The 13702-nt window shown below is 37.1% G+C and overlaps 1 protein-coding gene and 1 long non-coding RNA gene across 5 annotated transcripts in view; one reads left to right on the top strand and one right to left on the bottom strand.

Moving 5' to 3' along the window:
• Nucleotides 1-13702, top strand: part of SPATA16 (spermatogenesis associated 16) — a 253671-nt gene that overhangs the window by 46867 nt on the left and 193102 nt on the right. The gene's annotated exons all lie outside the window — the stretch shown is intronic.
• Nucleotides 1-13702, bottom strand: part of LOC309843588 — a 30411-nt gene that overhangs the window by 13349 nt on the left and 3360 nt on the right. For both annotated transcript variants that reach the window (XR_014300232.1, XR_014300233.1), the window contains exon 2: nucleotides 10828-10914. This is a non-coding gene — a long non-coding RNA (uncharacterized lncRNA). The remainder of the gene's footprint in view (nucleotides 1-10827; nucleotides 10915-13702) is intronic.

Below are 13702 nucleotides of genomic sequence, written 5' to 3'. Positions count from 1 at the left end.
GCGTGCGCATATATATATATTTTATATGTGTGTGTGTGTGTGTGTCTATATATATATATATACACACATTATATATGGTCTTAGAATGAAGGACAGACTGTGAACAAAAAAGACAGACAAAGGCTATTGTCTATCTTAATTTAAGATATACATAGTGGCAGAAAAATTATAACAAAACCTGATTTTTAATTGTAATTTATAGAAAGTGCTACAAAAACATAGTGCCAAGTTAGAAAATAACAGGAAGGGGCTACTTCAGAAAGAACAGGGAACTCTTCTTAGAAATACAGAACATTTAAACTGAGGCTTAGAGAATGAGCATAAGCTAGGCAGGCAGGGAGGGAAAAAAAATCCTAAAACTTTCCATGTCAGAAATGTTTAACACTTTCTCCTCTGTATTAGCATTCTATGATTGCTGTAAAAAATCACTACAACTTTAGTGACTTAACACAATTTTTTTAATCTTAGTCTCACTGACTGAATGAGCCTCACTGGACTAAAATCAGATCATCCACAGAGCTACATTCTTTTCAGAAGCTCTAGGGGAGAATCAGTTTCCTTGCCTTTTCCAACTTTTATAGGTTGCTTGCATTCCTTACTTCATGGCCCCTTCCTCCCTCTTCACATCCATCCCATAACATCTTCAAATCTCTCCCAACTCTGACATTAACTCGTCTGCCTCCCTCTTCTATAATTCCAGAACTCTTATGATTACATTGAGTCCACCCAAATAGTCCAGGATAATCTCCTTATTTTAAAAAGCAGTTTAATTATTAACAACCTTAAGTGCATCTGCAACCTTAACTCCTCCTTGCCATATTACAGGATGTACTCAAAGTTTCTGGGGTATGGATATAGATACCTTGGAAGGCCTTTATTCTGCCTACTATACCCTCTGAGTAATGGAGAACATTGTACATGCTCAATTGCTTCTTCCTAACTATTGACTTGTCAAGGACTGTGAGGTATGTGATATGACTGAACTTGCAAGCTACAGAATAACCTGCCAGAGTTCATGAATGGCAGGAAAAGATGTGAGACTCCTGGGTCACAGATGTAGGAGTTTCTTAACCCATGGCACAGCAACAGCAAGCTGCTTGAGCATCATCATATTTGTGTCAGCTCCCCTCATCTCCCAAGTCCCAAAGGGGTGATACAAAAGAGACCTGATGGATCCCTGCACACACCATGGACTGCAGTGCTAGACAGGAACTTCAAGCTTAGGGAATCTGAAAATTTACAATGAGCAATAAGCATGCCTTACCCCTTTGTTTCCCCAGAAGGAAACACGACTCTCTTTTTGAAATCTGTTTGATATGCCAATATCCTGAAAGGAAAATCTAGAACAAAGACTGGTTACTACCTCATTTGTAAAATGTACAAGAAAATGAGAGACTGTTGGAAATTTGTTCCAGTGTCCTTATGATGCTTCTACATTTGATATCCTGGTCTATAGCTTCTTGAATATAGAACTAGGTTCTTTGAAAATCATCTTAAAAATCAGTCAGTTTTAAATTAAAAGATTTGGTTTTCACTTTTGAAATACCATTTTTTTCAACTTCTTTACTTGTTCAACTCAATCTCCATTTATTTGTACATTGTACTTAAACACCTTTCTAGTACATACTTTGTTCTTTCTAAATATCATCAGATAATTCTATATGAAAACATGTTGACTGTTTGGCTAACTTAACAAATGACCAATACAAAAAAACGGCTTGACCTCAATTCATAATGAAGAAATAAAAATTAGCATATTTACTAATTAGGGCCCTGATACAAACAGGTAATCATGAAGAAAACCAGGTACTAATATGACCATGATGTGAAATGTCATTCTAGGAAAACAGTGACAGGGAGAGAGTCTTCACTAAGAAGCAGAAGTTGAAAAAATCCATTTCTACATATTAAATCCACACCTACTCTGAGAGTGAGAAATTGCTGCAACAAATTAAAGAGACCCAGTTAAACAAACAAATGATTATATTTGACATTAGAAGTATCAACATTTATGAAATTGCTAATGGATCTGTTTCTTCTTTTACTGACATTCTCAAGTTAAAGCTACTAATTACCTATGTTTCTAGTTTTAAGGGCAAAGGAGGCTACAAGGAAAATATTGAATTATGCAATGATAAAAGTGAGGTAGGTCAAAAGAAAAAAGGAATAAAAAGAAATATATTCTGTCCTCTATGTGCAGAAGTGATAGCAGTAGATATATATCAGTAAGACATATTCTTTGAGCAACTTTTCTCCCCAGAAGTGGTAATACATAGGTGAACTGTCAATATCCTCCCATCTAATAATCCTGAGACCAGCATTTATGGTGTCAGACCAAGGGAAAGTTGGCAATGTTTATTCATAAAAGAATCTTGTTGGTCAGAAGCCAACTAGCTTATATTTGTACTCTAGGTATGAAGTGATTATAATCTTGCCACTCATAATTTTTAATCTCATTAACTGTTCTGAAAAACTGAGGTAAAGTGCCATCTTTATTTTTACCATATCTTTGTGATGTAATAGATCATTGCTCCTATGTTAAATTTATCAATTTGAATATCCTGACAGAAGAACTTAATAAATTGCCAAGGGGCACGACAAACCAGCAGTGTTTCTTGACAGGTAGAATGCTGCAGCCATTCAGGGGAGGCATTTAGAAATTGTAATATGAAAACCTGCATTTTATTTTTTTTTAATTTATTTTTTATTTATTTTCAGCATAACAGTATTCATTATTTTTGCACCACACCCAGTGCTCCATGCAATCCGTGCCCTCTCTAATACCCACAACCTGGTTCCCCCAACCTCCCACCACCCTGCCCCGCCACTTCAAACCCCTCAGATTGTTTTTCAGAGTCCATAGTCTCTCATGATTCACCTCCTCTTTCAATTTCCCCCAACTCCCTTCTCCTAACTCCCCATGTCCTCCATGCTATTTGTTATGCTTCACAAATAAGTGAAACTATATGATAATTGACTCTCTCTGCTTGACTTATTTCACTCAGCATAATCTCTTCCAGTCCCATCTATGTTGCTACAATAGTTGGGTATTCATCCTTTCTGATGGAGGCATAATACTCCATAGTGTATATGGACCACATTTTCCTTATCCATTCGTCCATTGAAGGGCATCTTGGTCCTTTCCACAGTTTGGCGACCGTGGCCATTGCTGCTATAAACATTGGGGTACAGATGGCCCTTCTTTTCACTGCATCTGTATCTTTGGGGTAAATAGCCAGGAGTGCAATTGCAGGGTCATAGGGAAGTTCTATTTTTAATTTCTTGAGGAATCTCCACACTGTTCTCCAAAGTGGCTGCACCAACTTGCATTCCCACCAACAGTGGAAGAGGGTTCCCCTTTCTCCACATCCCCTCCAACCCATGTTGTTTCCTGTCTTGCTAATTTTGGCCATTCTAACTGGTATAAGGTGATATCTCAATGTGGTTTTAATTTGTATCTCCCTGATGGCTAGTGATGAACATTTTTTCATGTGTCTGATAACCTTTTGTATGTCTTCATTGGAGAAGTGTCTGTTCATATCTTCTGCCCATTTTTTGATATGATTGTCTGTTTTGTGTGTGTTGAGTTTGAGGAGTTTTTTATTGATCCTGGATATCAACCTTTTGTCTGTACTGTCATTTGCAAATATGTTCTCCCATTCCATGGGTTGCCTCTTTGTTTTCTTTCTTTTTTTTTTTTTTTTAAATTTTATTTATTTAGCAGAGGTGGGGGGGAGAGAGCACAGGCAGACAGAATGGCAGGCAGATGCAGAGGGAGAAGCAGGGACGCCTGGGTGGCTCAGTGGGTTAAAGCCTCTGCCTTCGGCTCAGGTCATGATCCCAGGCGTCCCCTCTTTGTTTTCTTGACTGTTTCCTTTGCTGTGCAGAAGCTTTTGATTTTGATGAAGTCTCAAAAGTTTATTTTTGCTTTTGTTTCCTTTGCCTTTGGAGACATATCTTGAAAGAAGTTGCTGTGGCTGATATCGAAGAGATTACTGCCTATGTTCTCTAGGACAGGATGGATTCCTGTCTCACGTTGAGGTCTTTTATCCATTTTGAGTTTATCTTTGTGTACAGTGTAAGAGAATGGTTGAGTTTCATTCTTCTACATATAGCTGCCCAGTTTTCCCAGCACCATTTATTGAAGAGACTGTCTTTTTTCCACTGTATATTTTTTCCTGTTTTGTCGAAGATTATTTGACCATAGAATTGAGGGTCCATTTCTGGGCTCTCTACTCTGTTCCACTGGTCTGTGTGTCTGTTTTTATGCCAGTACCATGCTGTCTTGGTGATCACAGCTTTGTAGTAATGCTTGAAATCAGGTATCATGATGCCCCCAGTTTTATTTTTGTTTTTCAACATTTCCTTAGCGATTTGGGGTCTCTTCTGATTCCATACACATTTTTAGATTATTTGCTCCAGCTCTTTGAAGAATACCGGTGGAATTTTGATTGGAATGGCATTAAAAGTATAGATTGCTCTAGGCAGTATAGACATTTTAACAATGATTATTCTTCCGATCCAAGAGCATGGGATGGTCTTCCATTTTTTTGTGTCTTCAATTTCTTTCATGAGTGTTCTGTAGTTCCTCAAGTACAGATCCTTTATGTCTTTGGTTAGGTTTATTCCCAGGTATCTTATGGTTCTTGATGCTATAGTAAATGGAATCGATTCTCTAATTTCCCTTTCTGTATTTTCATTGTTGTTTGTGTAAGAAAGCCACTGATTTCTGTACATTGACTTTGTATCCTGCCACGTTACTGAATTGCTGTGAGTTCTAGTAGTTTGGGGGTGGAGTCTTTTGGGTTTTCCATATAAAGAGTCATGTCATCTGTGAAGAGAGAGTGTTTGACTTCTTCATTGCCAATTTGGATACCTTTTATTTCTCTTTGTTGTCTGATTGCTGTCGCTAGGACTTCTAATATTATGTTGAACAAGAGTGGTGAGAGTGGGCATCCTTGTTGTGTTCCTGATCTCAACAGGAAGGCTGCGAGCTTTTTCCCATTAAGGATGATATTTGCTGTGGGTCTTTCATAGATAGATTTGATGAAGGTCAGGAATGTTCCCTCTATCCCTACACTTTGAAGCGTTATAATCAGGAACGGATGCTGGATTTTGTTAAATGCTTTTTCTGCATCAACTGAGAGGACCATGTGGTTCTTCTCTCTTTTCTTATTAATTTGTTCTATCACATTGATTGATTTGCGAATGTTGAACCATCCTTGTAGCCCAAGGAATGAATCCCACCTGGTCATGGTGGATAATCTTTTTAATGTGCTGTTGGATCCTGTTTGCTAGGATCTTGTTGAGAATCTTAGTATCCATATTCATCAGGGATATTGGTCTGAAATCCTCCTTTTTGGTAGGGTCTTTGCCTGGGAAAACCTGCATTTAAAATCTGGTTTTTCTCTATCAGATCTCTGTGAGCTCTAGGCCTCAGTTTCTTCATGTGCAAAAAAAGGATGAAAACATATCCTGTCTCTGATCCCAAGGTGATATGATGCAGTGTTTGTGGAAGCCTTTTAACTTATGTGTAAGCTTTTTTTTTTTTTTTTAATCTGGATTTCATCATGTCTTATTTTTGTTTTAGAATGTCTTTGAAGGAGTTCTTCAGCACCTGTTATCAGCAGACTTTTTAGGAAACAGTACAGTTGGGGGGAAAAAAAGGATTGTGATTATGGTCCAAAATTTGTGACCTGCTCAGGTCAGAAATCTCCAGGGAGATCTCACAAAGCCAGCCACATCTTAGGCCCTGCTATGCAGGAAGAACCATGCTGCTCAATCCAGGAGGAGCCATGCTTCAGCATTTTATTGTCACCTTCTCATTTCCCCCTGCGTGGTGTCGAATCCCTTCCCTCCTGCTCATCATTTTCCCACTAGTACCCTTCTCACTTCTCATTTCAACAACGCTTATCATAATCCACCCCTCTCTGTGACGGCCACCATCATTTCTTCAGGCCCCAACAAATCACAGAAACTTCTCTCTGCAGAGTCTCTGCTGGCTTACTTTCTACAGAAACATATAGGCTCTTACCCTTGTCTTCACTGACAACTCTCACTGATACAGGCAATCATGCTCTCCATTTCAGCTGTCAACTGCATGGCCTTTCTTGCCTCTCATTTCTTTCCTGAAGCTTCCTATTAGGTACCAGTTTTCTCAGCCATCCATGGATAAGAACGTTTCAATAGCTAAGCTGAGAAAAACACAGGAACCATCTGACATGACCTCCTGCCTCTGGAAGAGAGAAAGTGCCACACCAGTTGTCTATTTTTACTTCCTCTTTCAGGATTTCTGCTAACTTCTAGTCACAACCTGAACTATTATTCTGAAAGTAGTTCTTTCCTATGTCCAAAACAATTCTCTGCTGAGGTAGTCTTAATTTTCTTTGATCTTCTCAGGAGAACTTGTCTGTGATTTGGGTGTGAGATAGAGGGAATCTCAAAGTTGAAAAGTCATCTAGTCCAATTACATATCTACTTTTTAAAATATCATCTCTGCCAGTGGGTTATTGCAACCTGAAAAGGAATTTGCTTCATCATAGGTGGTCTGTCCATTCGTGATCAGCTCTGATTAGGAGAAATGTTTAACAATTCACTATGATCTGCCTTCCTGAATGCTCCATTCTCTGGTGATATTCTCTCCCATGAGGATGTCATAATAGCTTCTGTGGTCAGTCCCCTGTCTAGTACATTCATCACTCACTGCTTCCCCAGGATCTAGCATTGGCTCCTAAAACACAGTAGCTCCTAATAAACATTTGTTGAATGAATGAATGAATGTTTGTAGTGTCTTATACAGGATAGCACTTCCTATCTAATACATTTATGGAATACAGTCTGGGTCTTGTCCAGGCTAGAAAATCCTTAGTTCTCATAAGGAAAAGTTTCAGGTTTAATACACTTCCCTTCCTCTGATCTTTCTCCAGTGTGTCTAAATTCATCTAGGTAAACATCAAAAAATATATTACATATTCATTTTGTGTATATAATTGTATATAATCACGTGTGTGTATAAAATTTAGTTAATGTACTCTTCTTCTAAATAAAGCTACATCAAAGCATAGAGCATGAGTAAACAGAAACTAATTAAAAGCAGTCTCATTAACTTATAAAAAATATACTTTTGCCCTCAAAATCTACTCACAGCTAAGTAGTTTCATTTAGTGGTATTAAATTATTTTTTTATATTTGGACAGAGGCTTTGTTATAATGTTATTAAACTATTAAAGAAAAATATGAATCACAATTCTACCAGTCTGCTGCAACTGTTATCATTTTTCTATTTTTTTCCCACCTTGTTTAATTTATTGTAAGTATGTGATATACACTTTACATTGTACTTTTTTCACTTAAATTATATTATACTTATTTTTCACGTTATCATTAATCTTTATTATTATAATGTCATTTGCTTAATAGTACTCCATCAATTTGATATACCATACCCATTTTCCAATTAGTAGTGATTTAAAATATTTCCAGTTTTCTTTCTTTTAGAAAATGCTATTAAGAATATTATATACATACAGATTTTCATCCTAAATATCTTGCCATATTTAAAAATATTCCCTTCTCTCCATTATCATTTAAAATGGGTTTTCAGTTTCTATATGTATGAGTTTTATTTATATGTATGCTATTTATTTCTAGCTTTATATCTATGTAGTAAAAGGTTCAAGACTATAAAATTTTGACTTTTAATTAAAATTATTAATTAAGCCCTAAAACATTATAATTTTTATAGATATTATAAGTATACTTTCAAAGATATAGTCCCTTTTAAAAAATGACTACCATTTTTTTATTCCAAAAATATTTATAAATACCTCATTGATGCCAGGCACCATGGTGATCCAAGGTGGATACGGTAGATAAGATCCCTGCCCTTATGGGGTTTAATGTCTAGCAAAGAGTAAAGAACTGAAAATAAACCATGATGAGTGTTATGATTACATGGCCCAAGTTACTACTATCCTTAGACCCAGGCAAAAGACCATTGCCCTTGGCCCCTGGTTTCAGAGAACCCCATTCTGGCACTCCTCCAGCAGTGCCCCTCCCCACCAGGCAAAGAGACCATAAACATTTGTGGGGTATTCCAGACATGCCCATTTGGAGCCAACAGCCTCCATTAATCCACCTCTGAATAGCAAGAATGCCAGAACTCCCTGCTCAAACAGTTCAAAACCATTTCTAGGGCCAGAGAAGACTTCTCTAGATCCACCCTGCTGTAGATAGAGTTTGTGGTTATGTGTCCACCAATGCTCAGGGGAGGTTGTGAACAGTTTCAATGTGTATCATGCAGAAGCCCTTTGCAGTTCTGGATAGAGGCAGGAGTGGAAAGGGAAGGAGGAGTAGCCACAGCCACTGAGGACCAGGGGCTGGGGCAAATTCTTCCCATAGGCATATTCTAGAACAGAACTCTGAAATTCTGAAAATTCTAATTTGAACCTAGTTTTCCAGTTGGTTTTGATGATATATATGTGTCAGTGTAGGAGAATGGAATGCTTTTTATTTAATGGTTTGTTTGTTTAGCTTGATTTATCGCTTTAAAATATTTAGACATATGGTTTGTGTGGGCCTTCATTGTATTCTTGTCTCAGGCCTTGCTGATGTTGGAGCAGGCCTGTACAAGGTGCAATGGGGACACCGAATAGGGAGACCTAAACTTATATAAGGGTGTTGTAGAAGGCTTGTTAGAGTAAATCACAGTTTAGCAGAGCAGGCTCAGCCATAGAATATCTGAATATCGCAATATCGCAATCTACTACATTTACAGACTAAAGGTGAAAGTCATGTGCTTATCTTAATAAATGCCAAAAATGCATTTGATTGGATCCAAAAATCAGCTGTGTTCAACACTTAATATTCTATAATTACAACATAGCTAACATAATAAGTGATATCTATATGAACTAAATACTGACATCATACTTAAATGATAAGTACTAGCAGTATTCCCTTTATATTTAACCAAAGACAAGAATACACCTATTACAGGGTGCCTGGGTGACTTGGTCAGTTAAGCATCTGCCTTCAGCTCAGGTCATGATCCGAGGGTCCTAGGATCGAATTCCACATTGGGCTCCTCGCTCAGTGGGGAATCTGCTTCTCCCTCTGCCTACAGCTCCCCCAACTGTGCTCACACTCTCTCTCTCACTCCATCACAAATAAATAAGATCTTAAAAAACAAAACAAAACAAAACAAAAAAACAAAAAAAAAAACACAAAGAGTACAGCTGTCATTCAGTTATTTAATGTGGATCTTAAATTTCTAGCCATTCACTTTGGCAGAAGTTAATTTCTTCTCCTTTTTCTGGTGGTTTAATGAAGTTTTAAGTAAGAAAAACTGTTTCCATTCATTCCACCAATTTTTGAAATTCCTTTATTTGTTCTAGTTTGTTGTCATTGTTGTTGCTGGTCTGTACCCAATCTTGAAGGCATGAGCTCTATAAAATTATTTAAAATATACTTTTATTTATCTCAGATATTGCTCTTTGAAGATTCAGTGGGAGTCTCCATTTTCCTCTTTATGATTTTGTATTTGTTTGGTCAACTATTGCCTGGAGCTGATGTGTAGATCAGGAAGTGACTCATTATTCTCCTGAATGGTTCCTATGTCTCAGTTTTTAATCTGCATCAGCTGGAGGCAAGTAGCATTCCCTACACCCTCCAGTCTTAACACATAATCAGGAACTTGGCATAGGAAGATAGTGGTGGTGAAAGTTCTGGCCTGGCTGGCTATGAGAAACAGGCAGCTAATCGAATATAAACAAGTCAGATGGCATTTTTAATGTGAGTAAGAATACAAGTCTATTTTAAAGTTGTTTGCCTGGCCACTGCCAGGCATCTGTTAGCTACTGTGTTTGCGTATTCATTCTCTGGTTCCCTGTTTCTGTTTTCCTCTCTCGTATTTCTAAACTAGAAATTCCCAGATCAGATTTTAATATTTGCTATTTGATAGAGGACTGTTATTACACAATAACTAATGGAAAGACAAGATGACATCACAGCAGCTTTGGTGTTGCTTTCTGGCACCTTCTCAAATTTTGCAACAGAACACTTGAGTATCTAGATGCTGTCTGTTCTCACAGTACCATTTTTTAGAGAGTATCTCATTTCAAGCTAGTATAAGATATAATTCATTTCTCCCCAACAGTTTAGAGCCCTGATAATTTTTTTGGCATCAGACATATTTATGCGGAATTCTCCTACATTAACTAGAAGGAGGGCTTTCAGACATGTGCTTTTGATCCTCCCTGCAGTATCCTTTTATAAGTTCATAAATCAGGAAATCCATTCAGAATTTGTCTAGTGGTGCCCTAGCCACTTAAATTCAAAGCCTTGGCAAGATCAGAAATTGCCTAAAACTGATTCTTCCATTATTCATCAAGTTTAGTTTTGACAACAGAAGCCATTTCTAAGATAGTATTTTCATAAAATAATGAAATTCTCCACAATGGCTTCCCTGTGGGTCTCCACTAGGTTTTACTTCCCATCACTGTTGGTCTTCCTTTCTCTCCATCCCATTTTACCCACAACTGTTGGTTACAGAAAGAAAAATCAAATGAGTGAAGGGCACTGAGATGGCATCACATAGCGTCTTGGAGTTTCAGCGTGAAAAATTCATCCTTGGTTTCTCCTCCTTGAAGGAAAGCATTCAGTTCTACAATTTGCTTACCTGCTTTCTGGCTCACTCCACCTTTTGCCCAGTCTCTAAATATTTGAATACTGAATTTCTCCATTCCTTTTTGGCCCTTCTTTTCTGAAGGGTGTGCTCAGTAGGTTTTGGTGAAAGGAGTCGTGGCCTAGGCCCAGGGAATCTCTTACCTTAGAGTAGTGCCAAAAGGCAAAGCTTGTGTTCTGTCCTCCCCCAACTTCTGTTCTGGAAAATCATATTGAATACATCCTCACACACTGAATGGGTAATCAAAAGGAAGAAAATTAAAATTTCAAGTAATCCCATGACTCAACAATGATAAACGTTGTTGATACTTTAGGGTATAGCATGAGTTGGTATGTTACAGTGTGGTATGGTATAGTAAGATATAATATAGTTTAGTATAGTATAAGTAATACATGGGACATAATTATACTAAGCAACTATTCATTATATAAAATTAAGTTTTAACTAGGTGTCATGTATTTTTATTTGCTAATTCTGGCAACCCTGTAATAGCTCTAAGCCCAATAGGCTAGTTTTCCATTACATATACCGTCAATAATAATTTCACATTTTCAGAAATTAAGAACTAGAAAAATAACATTTCAGTAATAATTTTGTTTAGGAAACTGGCCAAAATTTGCTACGTATGCAGTGGGTGGAAAAATTATCACCTTTATTGACTAGCAGTATGAAGAACAGAAGAGTGATTTTAGTTTGCATTTTTATGTTACTGATTAAAAGTTACAGCTTCAATATGTATTAACCAGTCAATTGGTATATATCAATTATGTCAGGTGATTCTGAACACTAAGTGATGAGAGAAAATTTTTATTTCCAAGTAAATAAAAGATAAACTTGCCAGACTAAAATCTTAAGAAAAAGAGATAGAGTAAATTCATGTGGAAAAGATATAATAATATCATTACCTTTTCTTCCCTAATGCTTAAAAAAAAATGAGAAATGCAATTTCTGTAAACCCCGACAAGGAAAAAAATTGTTGTTTTATCAATGATCATGGGGTTTTATTTTGGAGAAGGGGATTGGAGGTTGTTTTATTTTATTTTAATTTTTTGATTTATTTTAAATGAGCTCATCATGGACATGGTTTTTCTTAAGTTCACCATATTATCGTCAGTAATGCACTCCTGGAACCTAGAAATGATTTCAGGTGATAATGAGGACTGCACATAAGGTATTTGTGACTTGTCAAGCTCACAAGAAATACAGAGAATCACACCTGAACTTCTGCCCTATCTAAATCAACTTGCTGTCACTCTTTGACAGTATCATATTTCAGACAGTAACTTTATAAATTTGGGCACCTAGAGAAATTTCTTAATAAACTACAACATTTCAAAATGACATTAACAGTAGACATTTTTAGGTATCAAGTGCAGGCAAGAGTTGCTAAATGGGTTTGTACCACAAACTTTTCCAAGTTCTTGTAATTAGCGTAACTATAGTAGGTGGGAAATCATGCCATGAAGATTTCCTCCTTACCTACAGACCTGTTTCCATCTATTTATCCTCGCTGGAGATTAGTGTGGACAGCATTCCTAAAGGTTGGGCTTTGGAGAGAGTATGCAAATGCTCAGTGAGTGTCTGTGGACAGTGACATGGCCTCAGGGCTCACAAGGAGCCTGCAGGAAGATCTGCAATGCTAATTAAGGGAAAAGCAATTCTCATTCATCTGGCTTGTTCTGATATCACTTCTTGGCAGTAAAAAGCTACTAAGATAATGTGCAAATCTGACAACTGGGAAGTCTCTAAGTTAAAATGGATACTTGATATCATCTCTCCTTTCTGGTCATTGGGCACTGGTGCTATTTTGAATATTATTTTCAGTGTTGAAATGACTTTACATGATCAGAATCACTCAGGTACGGTCCATGATTAATATGATGTGGCAGCAATGAAAATCAGAATTAGGGCATGTTTTAGTTGGTAGAGTCTTTAACCATGTTTAACCAACTGGCATGTTTTTATTCAAGGAATTCCCCATTTTAAAAATATAATGTTTTTAACTCTTTATTCTCAATACATCTGTGCTTTTAACTTGGTCATATTGAAGGAGATCAACAAGAGATATGAACTCCAGCTGACCCACAAACTGGAGCCAGGCAATCGGAGGCTCCAGACTCCCACCCCATCCTTGGAATGTACATTCTACAAACTGTTCTCATAACCAGAGCTGTTTCAAGGATGCAGCCTTGAAAGAGTAATGTGTTGTTGAGACCATCGGGACTGAATATGTGACTGAACCCCATTAAGGTCTCTATGTAAACTTTTAAGATTCTGGCAGACAGGTGCAGAGATCCTGAGGCTGCCAGAGACAAGATTTGTATGTAAGTTCCCTTGCTTGTTAAACCTACCCTACCAGTCTGGAGTGGTCTCCCTTTTTCTTCAGTCTTCCCTTGCCTTCCATGTATGGGGCCAATTTGTGAACCAACGGCTATAACTGATAAGGAGAGAATTCCTATAGAAAGATGTATACATTTCCCGTCTGGAAACCAGTACTGTAATACCACTACTGTAGTAGTCAGTACTTAATACCAAAGTATTTAAGAATGCAGCGGTTAAGTAAAATACCCTCTGGGCTCTGATCTATATGAGTCTGAATCCAAGTTTAATTTTTACCATAGCTTTGTGACTTTGAGGAAGTTATTTAAACTGCCTGAGCCTAAGTTCTGTATCTATGAAGTGAAAATAATATTAGTACCCATCTCATATGATAATATAAGTAAAGGCACAATTCGTGTCATATGTAAAAATTCAATGAATAAGAGCAATTTCTGTGTAATATTAACAAATTTAACTTACATTATCATATAATTCACTATAGAAGTGATATAATTATCGCATTTCTTCCTTAGTTTTTCCCATCACATATGATTAGCAAACATATTGAGGCAGAAATAATTTTTTTCCTTCAGACATGTTCTCCTAGGGTCTGCCACTGTTAGCATCGGCATATTGCCAAATAAGAGATGGAAAGTGATGTCTTTATGTAAAACCTGTATTTTCTAAATAAGGTCATTA

Source organism: Mustela nivalis, assembly GCF_964662115.1.
Source record: "Mustela nivalis genome assembly, chromosome: 1".
Lineage (NCBI taxonomy): Eukaryota > Metazoa > Chordata > Mammalia > Carnivora > Mustelidae > Mustela > Mustela nivalis.
Note: the sequence above shows the minus strand (reverse complement) of the source record. Positions and strands in the feature narration are given on the sequence as shown.